Source organism: Protopterus annectens, chromosome 8.part1, assembly GCF_019279795.1.
Source record: "Protopterus annectens isolate FY-2018-M chromosome 8.part1, PAN1.0, whole genome shotgun sequence".
Lineage (NCBI taxonomy): Eukaryota > Metazoa > Chordata > Ceratodontiformes > Protopteridae > Protopterus > Protopterus annectens.
In genome coordinates, this window is record NC_056742.1 from 187,512,865 (window position 1) to 187,534,366 (window position 21,502).

Genomic DNA, 21,502 nt, shown 5'->3' on the forward strand with positions numbered 1-21,502 from the left:
TATCCCTTTCAACCTGTTGTAACACGAAAAAATGGAATCTACATCCTCTACATTCTTTACTATGCTTGAATAAGGCACTAGTTTCTTTCCCTTTTTGAATATCATATACGTGTTCGTAAATTCTTTTCTTTAGTTCTCTTTCTGTTTTTCCCACGTAATATGATGGACACTTATCACAAGTTGCCAAATAGACCACCCCTTTTGTATCACAACTATATTTGCCTTTACTCTTAATTAACATATTTCTACTATCTATAAATATCTCACTCCTATTACTAATATATGAACATTGATTGCACCGGCCACATTTATACGTTCCTACTTTTTTTCTCAACACATCATTCTTCCTATAATCCATATCCTTTTTATTTTCCAACATGTTTTTTATACTTCTTGAATTTCTAAAAATAATCTTCGGTTTAAAACTATTAATTCCTTCTATATCTGTTAAAGCAGCAAATTTGTCCCATTCTTTACTTAAAATATTTCTTATTCCCATATTATGAATGTTATACTCAATTATGAGGTTTCTATGGTACTGATTTTCCTCAGTCACCCTATCCTTGTTTTCTTCTCGTGTTGTTTTAAATTCAATCCTACCCATAATTGGTTTAAATCTGTCTGCCCTACCTAATTCTACTTCCCTTCTAATGTCGTTTACAAATTTCTCTGGATATCCCCTTTCAATAAACATCTTCTGCAATGTATCACATTCAACAAAAAAGTCTTCATCCAGGGTAGTCATCCTTGATCCCCTCACGAACTGCCCTTTAACTATGTTACGCTTGCAGTGTAGGGGATGTGCACTTTCAAAATGCAGATAAGAATTGACATAGGTTTTTTTCCTATATACCCTGGATGAAAATGACTTCAGCGTGTTATTTTTAACCAATTCAATATCCAGATACTGTAGAACCTCATGGTTGACATTATGTGTAAATTTAAGGAAATTAGTAGTTTTACCAATGTATTCCAAAAATTCCTTGAACCTTTCTTGCCCCCCTATCCAAAAAATAACTATATCATCTAGGAATCTTTTATACATAATCCATTCCTTCTTAAATTCTGATTTTAATATATATTTTTCCTCCCATTTGGACAAAACTATGTTGGCATATGTTGGTGCACATATAGACACCCCAGTCCTCTGTTGAAAATATTCACCATCAAATAACAAAAAATTGTATTTTAAGACGGTGTCCATGAGTGCCACTGATAAAATCTTGTCCTCTTGTGTCATAGTTTTGTCCAAAAATACACATTCCTCAAACCACTTCATTCCACTGGTATGTGGTATGCAGGAAAAAAGATCCACTATGTCTATAGTTATAAATAATAGGTCGGTGCTGTAACATTCAGATGTTAATTGTTTTAAAAAATCCCATGAATCTTTCAATATCACTTGATTACTTGTCCATATATGCTTAGTTGTAATGTCTATGTATTTTGCTAGGGGTTCTGTTTTTGACCCTCCTGCAGTAACAATGGGTCTTAGGGGGGGGTCCATCACATTTTTATGGACTTTCGGGATTCCGAACATAGTAGCCATCCTTGGTTTTACTACTGTTAAAAACTTGTGTAGTTCAGGCTTTAACACCCTTTCTAACACAAAGTCATTCAACATGTTGTCTATCCGATAATACGCAACATTTACCTCATTTTTTGAGACCACTGAATATTTTGTTTCATCTCTTAATATCATGTTCATCTTCCCTTCATAAATTATATTGTCCATAATGACGACACCCCCCCCCTTATCTGGTTTCATAACTCTGATGGTGTCCTCGTTAATTAATTCCATTAATGCCTCTTTCTCGTCTTTATTCAAGTTGTTATAATGTATCTTCCTATTATTATTATTATGTTCAGTTCTAATTCCTTCTTCCAAAATTCTTTCAAAATTTCTTAATTGGGGTAACAAGGGTGGGTTAAAAGTAGATTTCTTTTTCAATTTTAAAACTCTATTATCACTACTATAACCATTATTGCTTGCCAAAACACTCAAATTTATTCTTCGCATAAACAACTTAGTATCTAGAATTGTGGTGGTGGTGTCACCCTTTGAACTAGGAATAAATTTAAAACCTTTACTAAGTAATTTAAAATGATTGACCTTAACATCAAAATTACCATAATTGTAAATAGAAAAATCCTTATATGTATAAATCACTTTATTTACAACATTGATGTCATGTACTTCATTTCTTTCCAAATTCGGGCTGTTTGAAGAGTGGGTGTTTGTCAATACCTCCCCCTCCCCCTTCTCCCCCCCCTCCTGTAAAAATTTTCCCTATAATTGTGAGGCCTGTATACTTCTTCTGTTTCCCTCACTAATGGAGGGAAATCTTGGTCATAGGTAAAGTCATTCTGAAAATCAGAATGACTATAAATGGGTTTATTCCATTTCCTGTTATTAACAAAATTATTAGCATTCTTTTTAGACATGATAGGTTCTGGATAGTTAGTCCCATTTTCATATTCCATGATGTCCCTGTGTAATTTACCTAATTTACGTTGCATGACCACGTTACATTTATCATCAATTTCATGCCTAATATTATAATATTGTTGTTTCTCTTCCTTAATACCAAATATTAGGTCATTTTTAATAGCTCCATCCATTTCATCAATGTCTTTACTCAAACACTTTATATTTCTTTCATTTTCTTCTATTATTAATTTAATAACATCCAAACCACATTGATTAAATACCTTGAGCAAGTTTTTATGAAAAATAGAACCACAGGTGACATTGTTTGGATACTTACAAATACGAAGACCTTTTGGAACAATTTCCTTTTTTAAGCATTCTAATAAATATGCATTTTCTATATGTAAAGTTTTGAACCTAGTCATAAGGCCTTTAAGTTTATCAATTTTAACCACATAGGTCTCTCCTTCTTGTCTGTCCAAACCAACGTGTGTATCCATGCCAAAGTCTATATTTCTATTCAACCAGTCTCTAGTGCTGATATTGTTAGAACAATCAGTACCTTTGCTTAAGTCCGTACGAGTCGGTTTCTTCCGTTGAGCCCCTGCAGCTGCTCCACGACGCTCATTATTCACTTCAGCCCCTTCGGATTCAACACCCAGAATGTTAGGTGTAATTAGAGGATTAAAATTAGTCGCTGAGCCCTCGGAAAAGTCGCCGGCGTCATCTTCTTCTTGTTTTTGAACCTGGAGCCTTGCCTATGCTGGTTTTGTGCTGGTTTTGTGCTATTTTTATTCTGTTCTTTGGGAGCGAAGGTACCTGGAAATCAGTTGTGGTTGTGTTAGCAGTCTTTCTTCTTTTTTTCTACACCACTGTTTACTAAATGATGGCTGCCGGGTTGGAGAATATTGAATTGGATTATACTCCTACTCTAACTAATGGTTTGACTATTTCCAGTACTAAATTTTTTCTGTCTAAGGTAAAAGAGCACTCTAATCCACTGCTGGATAGTGTATTGGAAGAAGAGGTTGAAGTAACACAAAGCGTGGACTGTGTTATGCTCTGAAGCCATTTATTTACCCTAGAAAATGAACTTTTTAAATGAAAAAGATTACAATATCAGAAATTCCATATGGAGGCATGTTTAAAGGAATATGTTATACCAAGAGGGCTGGGAGTGTTAAAAATGCCCTCTCAAGTGAACTGTGAATCAATTTTGCTTGTTGAGTGGCAAAAATTGAACATCAACACCAGTATGAATTACTTGCAGCTCCTGGCTGATTCAGCTGACAGGGAGATAGGGCTGGTATTGATTTCTATTAAAAACAAGCATTCAGAACATTTTAGTGCTGATATCCTGGAGAAATATGTACAGGAAATATTAGAAGGGGTGAGCGTTTACTCCAGGAAACTTCTACAAACTAAATTGAAGAAACTACAAAGGGATAAACGGGATTTTGCAGCTGGTAAGATTTTCACTTGGCCGTGTTACACTGAAAATCCTCAAGGTGGCACCAATGTGAAAGAGAGAAATATGGGAGCTAATTTGTTGGAACATAATTTAGTCAGTATTGCAGATGTAAGAGCTACGGCTCATCCTGAAGGTAGCTCATTGGTTCCCAATCAGGGAACACCCATGATGCAAGCTGAAACAGAGAAACAACTGGGTGCACACTGTAAAACAGTCACGACTGTAGTGCAATTTCATAATGAAGAAGGAAGAGTATCTCCTGTTAACAACGTGAACCTTGAATCTTTTTTATGTTTATCTTTCCCCCAGAGCATTGCCTTTCCCCTACCAATGAGAGAGAGGTCCACGTTGAGAGGAGGCGGACAACAGTGGGGCAGAAGCCCAGTGAGAAGCAAATGGAAGCACAAGGAAACAGGAGTGAGTTCTTACAACATAAAGAAGGTGTTCATGAATGTCAAGACTTACTTTTGAACTTATCCAATTATGTTCTGACTCACGAAGAACATTAGTCCTAAACAAAGGACTTTCTAGTACAGACTCAAATATTTCTGAAATTATTTTAGATATTAAACAATTTACCCATAGCTTAATGTGTAAATTAATGTATGGTGGTGAAGTAGCAGATACTACTGTGAATTTGTTTAAGAAACCAAGCGTGTTTGCTCCCAAACTAAATCCTTTAGTGCAAGCTTTTGAAGAATTGTGTATTAATGATGTTTATGACTTATAATACAAACAATGCTTTAATAGAAAGAGTTTTAAACATTTTAATTTGAGCAAAGCAGAATATTTAGCCCTTCATGATTTAGAAAACAATATGGCAATTATGATTTGACCTGCTGACAAAGGTGGACAAATAATTGTACTAGATAAAGAGAAGTATGATGATGCGATGTACTTGATGTTGAGTGATATTTTCTATACACTAATTACACGAGTGAGAGTTAATGAAATGATGCAGAGGATAACCCTTAAAATCAAAGAATTGAACCATTTAGGAATTATAGATGAAAATTTATGTCAGTATTTCATTGTATTGCACCCCCTTATACCCATGATACAAGACTTGCCAAAAGTACATAAGAATAGTTTAAATCTTCCTGTGAGACCAATTGTGGCTGGCGCCAATTGATGCACTGAACCCATTTCTATATATATTGAGAAGATACTGAGACCCATTCTGAACAGTTCAGAATATATATTAAAGGATACTGAACACTACCTTAAGGATCTCTACCTTTGCATCTCAAAGAAAGGACTAAAGAAACAGGTCTTACTAGCTACATTGGATGTTTTTTCACTATTTACGACTATTCCAAATGAGCTAGGTATAGAGTATGCTACAAAATATATGGAAATGAATTCATGTGTCAATGGCAACAAAATAGCTCAGATTAGAGAACTATTGTGCTTGGTACTAGAAAACAATGTGTTCATGTTTAGAGAATCTATCTATTGGCAAGTTAATGGCATAGCGATGGGCACTCCATGTGCAAATAGCTACGCCAATGCAGTGATGGTCACATGAGAAAGTGAATATCTAAAAGGAGGTCCATTCAATACCCACATTTTATTTTTTAGGAGGTTTGTGGATGACCTCTTCTTATTATGGGGGGGCACATCTGATATGCTGATAGAATTTGTGCATTATTTAAACAATAGTACAAATTCTGTCAGCATATCTTCAGAAATGTTGTCCAAAATCAGTTCAACAGGGCTTCTAGGCTCAATGTTACTAATATAGATTTCCAAAAACAGATATGTACCACTGGCATGGAGTTAATAAATAGGGGGTATGAAAGAGACATGGTACATAGAGGTGTATCAAATGTTTTGGGCATGAGAACTACTAGAGCCAAACCTTACTACTCTGAACCAATACAAGACATAAATAATTCCTACAACAGGCGGAGTAATAAACTAAGGATGTCTTTCTCATTCTCGAGTAATATTAACTAGTATACTGGTATCATTAAGAAAAATTGGAACATGCTGACAATGAATGAACAAGTTAGCAGATTTATAGATTCTGTTCCACAATTTATTTTTAGAAATAAAAAGTCACTTAGGAGACGTTTGTGTACTCCAAGAGACAATAATAAACCTGCTATACTAGGAAATACCATGCCTTGTAGGAAATGTTCTTTTTGTTCATACACTAATATTACCACCAGTTTTTTGCACCCAGACACAGGTGAATTGTTTAAATTTAATAGCAGGGCCACTTGCACTTGTATGCATGTGGTATATTTGACTGTGTGCAAAGTCTGCACCAAATTTTATGTCGGAAAAACCAACAGAATGTTGAAAGACAGGATCAGGGAACACCTATACCATGTAAGTAAGAGGAGTATGTTTAATGCTCTGACAAAACATGTCGCCAACACTGATGTTACACATTGTTTCAGTTTTATGGTTATAGGAAAGAACTTTGAAAATAAAAGTGGAGGAGACACTAGGTTGAAAACAGAAGAAATTGAAGCTCAGTGAATTAAAAGACTGAGGGCTAATGCTGGCCATGGATTAAATGACTGTATACCTTTGAGACCTACCTTGAAATCTAGACCATTACATAAGAACTAGCTAAGTAGGATATATATATATATATATATATATATATATATATATATATATATATATATATATATTATTCCTGTGGCTGTGCTTAGTAGATTATATAGAAATATAGGTAGATGTTTTGTATTTCTGTGAAGATAACACACATATATATTTTTATATATGTCATGTTCCTTTAAGTTTGTAAAGTATTTTGTCATGTGATTTTAATTTTGTATTTAAACTGATGTGGTTTTATGTGTTTGATATTACACCTGATGAAGCTACTGGTGAAAGTTCTTGTGTTTGATTAAATCTACTGTTTTTGAACCTGGAGCCTTGCCTATGCTGGTTTTGTGCTATTTTTATTCTGTTATTTGGGAACGAAGGTACCTGGAAATCAGAAGTGGTTGTGTTAGCAGTATTAAGGGGTAGGTGTTTAAGGGGTGTCCAGTCTATTTCATGTAGAAGATGGTTGAATTTATGCTGACAGAAATGAGTTGAGTTCCTAACTGATTTTACAGTGTGTACCTTTAGTTGTTGGGAGTTTGTTCTAAGGGAATAAGCTGGCAGATGATCGCTGAGGGAGCCAGACAGTGTACTGGAAGAGGAGTAATTGGCAGGGTAGGATACTAGGATCCAGTCGAGGACTGTTTGGCAGGTGAAATCTTTGCTGTATTTTGTTGGAATATTTGATGAGCTGAGAAAAAACATACAGATTCATACTATTTGTGGGGGAGTTGGAAGCTATGGTTTGCCAATCTATATTTACATATCCTTAGATTATTGTTTTGAGGTTTATTGTTTGGGATGTCCAGGATAAAATATTTTCCAACCCTCGTATATTGTTACCTGGTGGGATATATATTACCATTATGCAAATTATTTTTGATATGTTGAGGTTCAAAAAAGAGATTAGTACCTCAGCACTGGAAAAGGTGGGTATATTACTGGTGTAAGGTACGATGTTGAGCATAGAAGGATATAGAAGGGCTATCCCGCCTCCATTTTTTTTAGACCTATCTCTTCTGATTATTGCAAAGTTTGGAGGTATTATTTCTGAGTCTTTTACACCGGGGTGTAGCCATATTTCTATAAGGGCTAGTATGTCAGGTTTATTTTGATCAATCCAGGCATGCAATGGGGCTATTTTATTACATATACTTCTAAGGTTCAGTGTAAGTATGTTTACATTTTTGGGGTTACTTTTTTGGTTAGGATTAGGGGGTGCACCAGGGTTAGGATGTATGTTTCCACATTTGAGTAGGTAGGTAATGGGGAAGGAGTACCATGGGAAGTGTTTTTTTATTCCTAGGTGATGATACTGGTGTCAAGTGTGGTTTCATAGGAGGTGAGGATTCTAATTTGTGGCTTGAATAATATGGGAGGGTATAGGTGAAAAGCTGAGAGGAGATATGTGAGAAGCTATGTTTTTTACTGGGGTGATGGTTGGAGGAGGCTGGTGATGTGTATTGATGTGTGGGGCTAAGCGAGAATATAGCTGTAGCGAGGTTAAGAATTAAGAGTAAAGAAGCTAGACAGGTTACAAGGAGCACTTCAACTGTGATAGTAGGTTTAAAAATAGCAAAAGTGGTATTTGTGTTGAGAGCAGCGATGGTGCAGCGGTAGCATTGTTGCCACACAGCAAGAGGTTCTCCTATTTGATTCTCGGCTGGAGTGCCTTCTGTGTGGAGTCTGCATTGTCCTCCCCGCGGTCGAATGGCATTCAAAAGACATGCATGAATGGGATTGCCTTTGCTGAAGGTTGGGCGTTGGGCTGGCAACTCGGCACCATAAAAATTTGCCGCCAATCATTAGCAGACCGGAATTCTGCTGCGGTGACCCCTAACCGGGAAAGGCCGAAAAGACAAACAAATTAAAGTGGTATTTTTGTTAGAATGTAATTTCAGGTATCAGCAGAGATTATGTTATCTTTGACTTCAGGGTAAGCTTTGATAATGTGGTTAGGTGTTTTGCCCTGTGGTATGTGATAAGGAGTGGTGGGGGAGATGTGACTGGTCAGTAGTACAATTATGGCACAATGTTAGTTTATGAGTATAATAGAAGAGAAGGTGGTAAGCCTGGAGATAATGTAAGATAGATTGTGATGGTGATAGTATCGTGATGGTAAAATAGAGTAAGATTCAAAGAATTATAGTAGGGGAGAATTGATGAGGATTTTTAAAATGCACTGAAATATTATACAATAAAATTAAATAAAATGAAATAAACTAAACTGAAAAGAACAATAAAATGGATTGGAATGAATGAGAAGAAAGGTTTAATATTAGATAACTACATATAAGATTTAACAGTATACAATAGCAACTAAACAATATTTTTTAGTTTAATAAATTACAACAGTGGTTAAGCACATTAGGTTTTAAACATAATACATTTAACACACAGTTCATCTCTGCACTGATCACCCATATATTCCTTATTCCTTCACTTAGATAAGTAAGCTATAAAACTGTTACCCACAAATACTCTCTCCTACAGTCTCTTACTACTTTTCACATATCCACACACTCTTAATGGCACAAATCCAAAAATAAATAACTCTTCATCAGTAGAAAGCCTTTACAATACACCATCCTCTCTCTTTCCTTCCTCCTGCACACAGACACTTTTTTTCTATCTTCCATTAATTTCACCCCACTCACCCAAACTGTTACACACACCCCACTTCATTCTGTATTCAGTTGCACCTGCACTCAGCTTCATCTACATCTCAGTATCCAAATGACTAATCGAAATCAACCTGTCTTACTCCTACTTCTGCTCAGTCTTAACTCTGAAACTAATCAAGTTACTTTAGCCAACAGCTTCCTTGCAACTACCCAAAACACCACTTTTATCTCATATACCCTAATTCAGTCCAACAGCTTTAGAAATAAATTACTCCAAATTAACTTATTACACAAAATGCACAACCCCAGTATTTTTACCATTATAGAGTCTTTGCTCAAAAACGACCATTGTAATACCCACCAATTATTCTCAGGCTATGATTAAGGGGGGGGGGGTGGTTGGCATTACAGTTAAGGTCTTCATCTTACAGACACAAGGTACAGGATTGCATTCTGATCTTGGGCTATTGGCTACGCTTAAAATGGCGCTTCAGGTAGTTAGCCTAGTATTCACCTATGAACCTTTGAACATATTACATTTTGATGCCAGGCCAGAAAGAAGACCAGGTGGAGGAACCTGTCTAGTTTACAAAACTCACCTAAACATTACCCTTTTCTGCCATGCTAACACTACATTTGATCACAATTTTAACTGGCAACTATGAAAAGTACAAGCCAAGAAAATACCCCTTTATATGGTTGTAGCCTGCAACCTTCCTTCATCAACAATGAGTACGTTCCAAACCATAATTCTAGCCGTAACCTTATAACTTTCAAAAAAATTTAATTCCTTCTTATTTTTGGGGCTTCAACTTTAATTATATAGGCCCAGAAAGAAATTCTAACGCTGAACTGCTAATTGATCTTAGCCTTATTCAAACCAATGAAGTACCTACCCATCCAAATCCTATCTCACATTTCCACTGTCTTTTTTATCAGTTAATTATCAGCCCCACAACATGTCTACCATCTCTCTACAATCCAGCACATAAGGTGATCACTGTTCCTTTATCTTCAACATCTACAACCTCTAATTACAATATCACCCACAACTTATACCTTCAGACCTAAATCACAAATTAAAATTTCCCAACTCAAATCTCATACCTTCCCAACAGACTGTTCACAAATATTATCCTCATAAAATGCAAAAAGTGCTACAGAAGACCTTCTCCTCTGCCTTCTTCAACTGTGCAAAAAATTTCTCCACAAGTTACTAGACTTAGCAAATAAAAACATGTAAATTGAGACTAAAAGAACTAAAACTGTTACTAAAACCTCAAATCACTGCCTGACTAAAGTACAAACAAAATCCACCAACAGATACTTGGAAACAATTCACATTACTATGCAGTATCACAGGCCACCAGATGTTAGAATTAAAAAGAAAGAAACAGTTATATCTACTGCATTCCCCATACTGCTTCTGTAGTAAGAATAACCAAGCCACTAAGTGAAAAAAACTCTAACAAAACCTCCCAGCAGGCCGGCCAAGGTGCACAGCACTACCTGGCAGGATCTGTCATTCTTGATTAAATTTGTAGCCTCTGAAACCCACTGACCTCCCACCTCCTTTTCTCCAACCATTCTACTTCAAACAAAGTAGTTCCAAAGATATCTACACCTTTAAGAACAAACCTCACTTGATAGCTCCACAGTACCTGACAAATTAAGCCAGCCCACTGACTTTGTGCAATTGCAGATATTCATAACTCCCCTATGCCACAATTATAATATTTGCATAATTAACAGCATTATGGTCACCATTTGGAAATCAGCTATAACCAGGGTACTGGAGCGAAATGACTTCAGTAAACTGACATTTCAGAAGACACACAAAAAAAGTTATTCAACTCAGTAGAAATAGGGCTGGGAAGGTTGAAAAAGCCCTATGGTGAAAGCGCTTACTGTTTGCTAGCTTAAATAAATAGTTTACTTGGATTATATGCCGTTGTGCGTGGTTACTGGACTGGAAGAGCGAGAACTTTCTTTTATTGGGCTGAATAACCTTTTCGTGCTGTTGAAATGCTATTTCTACTGAGTTGAATAACTTTTTTTGTGTGTCTATTGAAATGTCAGTTTACTGAAGTCATTTCGCTCCAGTTTGTCGTTTACGTACATTAACACTTGCCTGAAACCAGGAGCGTTTATCTCTTAACAGGAGCTGTTTTACTTTGCTATAACCAGGGTACTACCCATCAATCAGCTATCAGCATGTGTTCAACAATATCAGCTACCCTCACAAATGCAGCATGGGCTCTGGGGCTCTGGTCATGTTGGGGCACTGTGATTGTCCTTTGGACTCTCACCAGTGAATTGTTGCTCGACTTTGAAAAGGTAACTCTACTGAAACTGTGATCATTGATCTTACTCAGCTTTTGACTTAGTTGACCATCCCATCCTATCCTCTTACATGATTGAGATGGGTATAAAAACCTCCGGTTAGAATGTGGTTTAAAGATTTTCCTCCCAACAGAATGTTAGTAGTAAAATTATATACATCTGCTTCACCATCAGCCCCTGCAGAAAAGTGTCATTTGGGTATTAAGCCTTGCTTCACTTTTCTTTTCAGCCTTTATAATCACCCTTTGGATCCATCTCATCCTCCATTACTCTTATATGCATGTGGCTTAAAAAGACAAGAGAAAATAATAAAATTAAAAACGGGTAAATAAATGAGAAATGTAAGCCACTTATCACTGTTGTTGAAAGGGCTGGAACTGGCTACATTTCATAACCTCACAAAAATCTCCCTCTAGATTCCATCTTAAAAAACATTGTCAAGAAACAACTAGTTCTTGCAAATGTGTACAAAGATATATTACACTCTAAGCCTTTCACACCTGTCCCTCTGTCCTCACTTTCTGAACCTTACTCACATTAACAGTTACACTGTGTATCTTTAATATGTGTACTAAATAACAGCAACAGAATATTGTACAGCTGTAATTGTTTATCTTTTACTTCTTATACTCATAGCTGTTTGTAATCTTTGTAATAAAATGCAACTCTGTTAATTTCTTTCAAACTGCACTGACTGGGCCCCAAATTGGTCATTGTTTGATCGGTGCTCCACCTAAGTAAACAAGCTGATATTTATTCATCCATCCATCCATACATACATACATACATACATACATATATGTGTACTGTTACAGATTAAGGCTGCTGCATTATTGCTGAAATTTCATATGCTTATATAAATATTTATTTGGTTTATGTTCAGTACTGATATACGATAATCATGTAAAAATGAATGTTATTAACTTGTATGCACAATCTTAAATTATTTGTCAAATGATTAAACAAAACAATGTTACTGATTTCTGTTAAAATCTTAAAGTATTTAAAAATAATTAAAAAACGTGTAAGATAGTCAAGGCAACTGTTTTCAATATACCTTTTTAGTGTGGTTAAATAACACCATGCAATTGATCCATGTCTACTGTGTGGGTGTTTATCTATATTTTACATAATTGATACATATACATAACTCATCAATCACAAGATACTGCATGTGTCTTTTACTGCAAGGTTTCTGTGCTTTGTCATTATTTTGGGATTCACTGATTGTTCCTGCTGCTGATTCACAACCCTTGCAGCACAAAAGCTGCAGAATTCTATTCTTCATAGATAGTGAAGTATGTCCTAAACTAGAAAAAGCTGAGTAAATTGTTAGCACTGTGTTTTAGCATGGGTTTGAAGTTACTGCCATTTAATGCTGATTTCAATGGGTAATACCGTTTAAGTCATTCTAAATGTTTTTCCAAAATGATTTTCAACTTACCCAGAACAATGTGCTACAATTCTTGCCATCCGCAAACTCTTATGAAAAGTCTCCAAGTCCAACAGTAACTTTGGCAATTCCCTATTTTCTAACTGGATATCCAGAAGATGGAATTCCATCCGTCAACACAAACTAAACACCTCAAATACCACCACTTTGAAATTGTACTAATTGACAGGCTTACATTAGCCAATTAGCACTAGTGGTGCAAAGTTCTCTCCGAAACCCAGGAAATCTGTAATTGTCACATGTAGAGACAGTGTCAAAACATTACGGGTAATTTTGTCACTTCTTGAATAGCCTAGACTTGACCTATTTCATGCTGTGATTCATTTTCACATTCAATTAATGCCAGTTTTTTTTTAATACAAGTTTGAATGCTGACAATTTAGTGAATGTAATTATGAAACCATGGTCTTCCAACAACACTAAAACAGGAAGTCAGATTTTTGACATATTGAGTATTCATATTTTCTCTAATGTGGTGCAGACTTCCAGCTGTATGTTATTTGAGATATGGGTGGTTAGCCACACCATAAGGAGAAGTGTAGGTATTTATATCCACTGAAAAAATGTAGCCTAAATGACACAGTGTTTTGTTATGAACGTCTCACAATTAAATACTTTTAGTTTTGACATTTTCATTTAACTGGTTGACGAAGTTGCTTTCAAGGCCTCTATATTTTTACAAGCCTAATGATACACTTCTGGTACTGTATTTGGCATACCATGCAGACAGTGACAGTGAAGACAAAGACAATAATATAGCTGTATGTTTTGCACAAAATAATATCTGACTGATCTATTCTTGTCTTCATAGAGGATTTCTTTGCTGTCTGTATGTTTACCTTTTAGGCGACTTATGTGGAATGTTACACCTATGTACAGCTATCAGAACAGTACAGTGGATTATCCTTTTGCAATGAAAGAGGTCTTAACTTCAAGAAAAAAGAATGCAATACGTAAGATATTTGAATGGATGTCTTCATATCGATCACTCTTATAAATTTATGTGTGTGTGTGTGTGTGTGTGTGTGTGTGTGTGTGTGTGTGTGTGTGTGTATATATATATATATATATATATATATATATATATATATACACACACACACACACACACATATGTTATGTACGTTGTAATACTAAATGATGCAACTCATCCTGCAAACAGTATGTTTATGAGCCTGTCATTGGGTAAAAGATACCACAGTATTTGATGCAGGACAACTAGATTCAAAGACAGTTTTTATCCGAAGGCGATCAGAGTTCTTAATTCCAACATTAGGTCTGATCACTGACAGGTCAGGAAGTTGGGACTTCCCATTCACTGTGCAATATTACTCTATTTATTATTTATTAAACCCAGCCAGCCTTTATAATTTATACTACTAACTTAGGTGAAAAATGTTTTTTTCTTCATCTGCCACTGACATGTGCTAGTTCATCCATAATATTGCACATGCTCATGTGCGATACTGCTACTGGGACTTTGCTGCTAGATGTGTATTTTTAGTATCTTAATAAGTGTGTGTTTCTAGGAATATATGTAACTATATATTTAAGTGTAGAGTTGATTTATAAGATGGTGGTAGAATTATTATATGTCGTATTAAATTATGCCTTTCTATGCATGCGATTTCTATTTTGTCTGTCTCATGACGAGCTGATTGCACAGAAACTCATTTAATCGACATTTGTGTAGATCTAAATGATAATAAAGTTACTTTTGACTTTTAACTTGACTTTTGACTGTTGCAGTAGCCTTAGCAACAAGGGTTTTATCCTGCCAAAGATATAGCAACCAGCCATTTTCCAGAGCTTCAGAGCACCTTTCACACACCTAAACTATCGAAGCAGGTTGAGAGGGGCTTGACTGAAAGACAGGTTTGAGTGTGAAGCCCTTCAGAGCTTTAATGCCACCAAAGAGTACACTCCTGTGAGTTTTTTTTCCATCGAATGTTGGCTTGTATTATCCTTTGTTGGACAGATAAGTTTCCTTTGGGGTAAATAACTTTCCATTTTCATATATTTACTAATATTTTATTAGTTTCCTCATCAGGAAATTTATTTTAAAGGTAGAAGGGTTGAGTTTTAACATGCAGTCTAGAGACTGTAATGTACTTTTAAATGGAGCCCTATTTTTTCTGACAGTTTTAAAGTAGTGTAAATGATAACATATTTTCTGTGAAGAAATGTTATTTAATTTCCATTGTGAGGTTAGCATACTGTTTGAAAGTACATTTTACTGTGCCTTGTCTTCTCCAGGAAAGAGTCACCATTTTCATTTTGACCATTGAACAGATTGTTGGTCCCATGGTCTTTATTCCAGCTACAAAAAGAAAAAGTTAAGCAAACAGCCTTTGCTACCAAAGCAGACTAGCACTTTGTCTCAGCAGGAGGTGGGTGACTCTGCTGTGGCCATTTCTTGTACCTCAGACTGATCATCTTTTACTGCAAATCCCTCCAGTGCAGCAGTTACAGCCACTATGGTCCAGGGGTTAGTCACATTCTCTGCTGATGTTGGAGTCCCCTCAGTGGGCAAGTGAGAGCCACTCTTGTCAGTCCTGGGAGTGGGAAAAGGGAAGGTTTCCCTTTTATGTCAGAATGCTGTGCCCATCACGGGGGAAGCAGCAGCCACCATTAGTTACATGTCTGGCCCTGTTTTTCCTGTTAAAAAGAAACATAAAACCAAACATGTATCTATTCCTCCTCAAATTTCTTTGGATAGGAGTAGTTTACAGGGACTGGCTCAGAGGTTAATTCAGGCTATTGATCCTTCTTGCAGAGCAGTTTCTAGTAAAAGAAAGAGGGTAGCCTCTTTTCTTGAAGAGATTCAAGATTCTGAATCTGAAAAGGAATATGCAGGGATGGATACAGGGTTTTGTCCTCAGATTTCTGATTCAGAATCAGAAGAGACATCAGTTTCTGATTCTTTCAGTAGAGAGTTCACTTTCTCAGAGACTACTGCTAGAATGTGTAAGTGGATTCAGTGGAAGAACACTGAGGTTTCTCAGTCCCTCATAAAATACAATGAGTTGTTAAAAAATTTTCCAGAAGTTACCTCATTTCTCCTGTCTATGGCTGCCATTTTCTTAACACTCACCCAGCTGTCCCTAAAAAGTGAGATAGGATATACAATGTTCCTCAGATGTTTACATTTTTATACACTATTCACAAACCTGACCCAGCAGCTATAGCTTTAGTGAACTCCACTGCTGATAACACTTAGTTAATTCCAATCCTGCTCTTTTTAATAAGGACTGGAGAATTATTAGTAGGTATGGGAAAAAAGTGTACAATTCTGTAAATATGATTTTCAGGCTCATATATTAAAGTTTGTTCTGGCATATTGTGAAAGTATGAGGAATGTTTTATCTACTGTTTCTTACTGTGAAGATAAACTGCTCTGTAACAGAGACTTGGTTCAAGACAGCAGAAAGTACCCCTGTACTACCAGGCTATAACTCATTCCACACCTTTCAGCCCCAGAACTTGGACCAAAACTTTAAAGACGGTGGTGGTTCCATATTCAAAAAGGATGCGGACACCTCCAGACTGGTAGCCCAACATAATGGATCAGAGATACTTCAGCTGCAGCTAACTTTGGGTAAGACAGCAATTCAGGTCGTAGCCTGCTACAGCTCCCCAACCATGTCCCTAGACTCACACTCCATGTTCCTAAACACCCTGGACAAAATTAGGGTCCAACCTAACACTCTCATACTTGGCAACTTCAACTACCCCTCCATTAACTGGGAAAACTGCTTGTGTACCAAAACACTTGCCCAGCGTTTCCTGGAATTCATTAATTCCAATCTCCTGGACTAGCTCATTCTTACCCCCACTAGGGGTAGTAACATTCTTGACCTGGTCATTACTAACATGGGTGACCATTGCTCTACACCAATAGTCAACTCCTCCCTGGTTAGATCCAACCACAAACTAATCACCTTGGAAATACACATCTCTCCCTCCCACCCCACAAAAGTAACCACCATGAAAAACTTCCCCAAAGCTAACTTTGGTCTCCTAAAAATAGAGGTGGCTAACTTCAGAGCACCTATGCAAATGGAGACTATTTGCATGACCACTGAATCACACACCAATGCACTGTACGAACACATACACAAATGCATGGACCTTGCCATACCCAATAGAACCAAGACGCTCTCCTCCAAAAAAAGGAAGCCAATCTGGTGGTCCCCTGCCATAAACAAACACTACAACAAAAGGAGGAAACTGATGCGGAATAAGGTGAAGTCTCAAGATTGGAAAAACTTCCTTATCAGCCTCAGCAAAAAAATTGAAATCTCTCATCAAATCCTCTAAAGCTAGCTATGAAATCAGAATTGCAGCAGATAGTGAAGACACCCACAAGTCCTTCTGTAGTTATGTAAAGAATATCCACAGCAATACCCAGATTTGCTCTAAGCTACTGCACAATGGTACCTCCTATACCGATAAGAACAAAGTCACAACGCAAAAAAACAATAACAGGAAAAACCAATTCCTCCAGCAGAGACAATAATTCCAGTAGCTAAAAAAAAAAATGTAAAACACGCACCATTACCACCCATACAAAAAAAAAACCAACCAGAAAGATGATGCGCGCTTTCTGGTTCATTCCAGGCTTTATCAAGTCAAAAAACCTCCTATACCGAGCCAAAAGATATTGCCAATATAATGGCCTACAGATTCAGTGCCAACTTTACCACTCTCTCCCCCACCAAAGGACCAATCACAATACCAGTAGATTTCCAGGCACCCAGTTTTACTGCTGCACAGTTAAAACAGCAATGTCCAAGGGCAAGAATGCAGCTTCTATAGGACCTGACATTATCCCCGGCTGTGTCCTACATGTACTACAGAGTGAAGGGGCACCTCACCTGTGTGCCCTGTTCAATCACAGCCTCACCTCAGGCTTTGTCCCTACTGAATGGCACACTGCTACAGTCATCCCTCTCCACAAAGGAGGAGTGACTACAGACCCTGGGAACTATCGTCCTATTAGCCTGATGAGTCTGATATGCAAAGCTATGGAACACATCATCATGGACCTAATAAACAAGGATATAGGGAATCTCCAAACTCTGGATCCCACACAGTTTGGTTTTGTAAAGGGTAGATCATGCCTGCTCAACGTATTCGACTTCTTTGAGTCAGTCACCAGAGCTGTGCATGAAGGCAAGGTGGTTCATACAGCCTACCTTAATCTGGCCAAAGCCTTTGATACCATTCCCCACTTAGGAATCATAGAAAAACTCACTAAGCAAGGCATCAACCCCCGTATCACTAGGTGGGTTGCAAACTGGCTTACAGATAGAACCCACAGTGTGAAAGTAGCTGACTCCAAGTCAGACTGCCGACCAGTCAAAAGGTGAGTCCCACAGTTTTCGGTCCTGGTTCCTCTCCTGTTTGGTATCTACTTCTCTGAAGTCCAGGCCAACACAAAGGGACACTGGCTGACAAAGTTTGGAGATGACTGCAAGTTGAGAGCTATTATTAACTCCCCAAATGATGTTGACATCCTACAGAAAGGCCTCACCGAGACCAACGACTAGTGTCAGAACCATAGCCTAAAACTCAATGCCAAAAAATGTGTCATCATCCCCTTTAGGAAAAAACCTGGTTCCCATGAATTACCACATCGATGGCAGTCTACTGAACACAGCAGGAGTTATAAGAGATTTGAGAACACAGGTTGACACCAACCTCTCTTTTGACCACCACATTGCCACTGCGGTCAGAAAGTCTTTCTATGTGCCACATCTCAATACTAAGAGTTTTGCATCCAGGAAGAAAGAGGTCATTGTCTCCCTCTACTCTTCCCTCATTATGCCAGTCATCAAGTACAATGCCCCATTTAGCATGTACCTCACTAGACACCTGCAACAACTGGAGAGGCCACAAAAGTATCTTACAAAAAGAATCCTAGGTCTTAAATACTTGTCCTATATGGACAGATTCAAAAAACTCCAGCTATTCTCTGTCTCATATCGCCTACTTAGAAGCAATCTCTGCTTGACTTACAAAGCCATGTCTGACCCAGCTCTGTTAGAAATGCTACTTCTAAAGATATCCCAATCCCTCCACACCACACACTCCAGAGACCTCAACCTCATTACCACAATCAACAGAACAAGCTGGAGGGACAGGTTCAAAACCCAGAGACTGCCCCTGCTATGGAATAGACTTCCCATACATGTCAAACAGAGCACCTCACTGGCCCTCTTGAAGAGAAATCTTGATGAGAGGATGGGAAATAGAAATTTCACCCCAGGGATCACTCCTGTGGCTCTACTCGACAGGGAACTAAGGTTGGGTGGCACGATGTCAGGGTAATCCTATGGGCTAGGCTTGTAAAGTCTCCAGGACCATTAGCCTAGTACACACCTATGAACCTATGAAACTAAATAACTTAGTTTCTTCTATTGCACAGGTCACTACTCATTGTTTGTGCACGATTATGTTAATACTTTCTCCAGGGCTATGACCACCGGTACTGTTTAAAGGAGGTTTGCTTGGTTGCATTGTCAGAACCTGTTAGATGATTTCAGAAATCATTTTGAATTTCCCTTTAGACAGAGATTTAGTGTTTGGCTACTCAGCTTCCCAGGTGATCAAAATGTGTGATGAAAGGGGCAAGATGATCTAGGGTATCTCTAAGATTTTTTTGTTCAAGGGATTTTCTTCCTCCTTATCCAATATTGGCATAAAAACAGAATAAACAGTCTCAACAGAATTCAGGTAACAGATGTTTAAGAAGCAGTAGCAAGGGAGTTCCAAAAAGAAGTCTCAAACCTCCCAGGGCTCCAGATGTAAGTCAAAGGAAAATGCTCCTTTCCAGAAGGTCATTTCTCATTCAGCAAATCATAGTCTTTTATCTCCACCTTTTCTTCATCATGTGCTGTCCCAAGGAGTGATAGAACCAGTTTCTCCTAGCCATGTGGGGAAAGGGCTTTATTCAAGGATGTGCCTAGTGCCAAAGAAAGAAAGAAAATGCTTGGAGACCAGTTCTGGATCATTCTTTCCTAAGCCTGTTTGCGATAGTGTCCAAATTTAAAATGATGTCACTTCACAACCTGTTGCCTCTTCTTCCTCTTTCAAGTTTCCTGGCAACACTAGACTAAAAGATGCTTATCGCCACATCCCTATTCATCCAACTTTCAGATGTTTCTTAAGGATTTGAGTGTCTGGATCACATTTTCAGTTCTCTGCCTTATCCTTTGGATTATCCAGTGCACTAAGATAATTCACAGTGTGTCTAGCTCCAATTATAGTTAATGGCAGGCTACAGAGTATCCACATGTTTCCATATTTAGATGATTTGCTTATCCTTGCAGAATCTTTTTCAAAATGTCAGGAGTCTCTTGGGTGACAGATCTCTTGCACAAGCTGGGATTCCAAGACAACATTCAAAAGTATTTCTTTAATCCCTCACACATGATTTTGTTCCTGGGATGTCAACTAGATGTCTAATTTCAAACAAGTTTTCATCCCAGGAAAAAAATTAGATCTTTATCTGTATGTTTTTTAAAGTTTTTCAACTCTGATTTCAGTCACTGTGAGGGAATATGTCAGAATTTGGGGTCTCATGGCATCTGTGATTCTCATTATACCCCTGAAATATGTTTTGTCCCAGCATCAAACCCCTTTATCTTTTTAGATCCCAGTACTGCGGTTTGTCAAGAGTTTTTTTTTTTTTTGGTAGAGACAATAGATATCCTTAAATCCAGGTCTCCCCTTTTCCATCTCTGCTCCAAAGTAGTCAGTCACAACAGATGCTTTGGACTTTGCTTGGAGAGCAGTTTAGGAAGGACAAAAATGTAGGGTTTGTGTTTGACATCAAGGAGATGCTTGTCCTGACAAAATGCACTCATTTCAATGAACTATCTTTGCTGTCCAGGAACTCTTCAAGTGGTTAAAGACAATATCACAGTCATGTGGTACATCAACTAGCAATGGCAGTTCACATCATACCATCTTTGCAGACTAGCCATATAAGCCTGGGATACAGCTTCACAGCACATTCTCACTCTGCAGACATCCTACATTCCATGCAACTAAACCTGTGTGGCAGACAAGATGAGTGGGACCATAGCAGACCCTCTTGAATGGGAAACTAAATCAGGGTTTTTTCCAAGATTTGATCTATCTGTAGGGAGTTCCTCACGTCTGAAAAATCAGCTGGCAAAATTCTGTTCCAGCACTCCATACAAGAAGACCTGATAGACAGATATCTTTTCTTGTACAGTAAATGGTCAGTTAATCTGAACTCAAGCAACCAGCATGCTCAAACAACTTGCAAAAAAAATTGAAGAAATACAGTACAATTTTCATGTGTTGCACTTTCTGTCCACCCCCTCCCCCCACAGAAACATACCTTATGTTTTTAGACTTTTAGAGTTTTAAAAAGGAAGATAGAAATAAATTCCCTCTCTCCTCAACCTGAGAACAAGTCAAACCAGACCAATAGTATAGGGTGCAATATTAGTCAGGCCTGCTTTAAGCAGTAGCTCTCAAGCAACCAGAAACTACAGTTAACTGGCATCTACAAATCCCCATGGGTGCCGGTTAACTGAGAGTTTACTGTATTTTGACAGAAATATCCCTGTGTTCCTTTC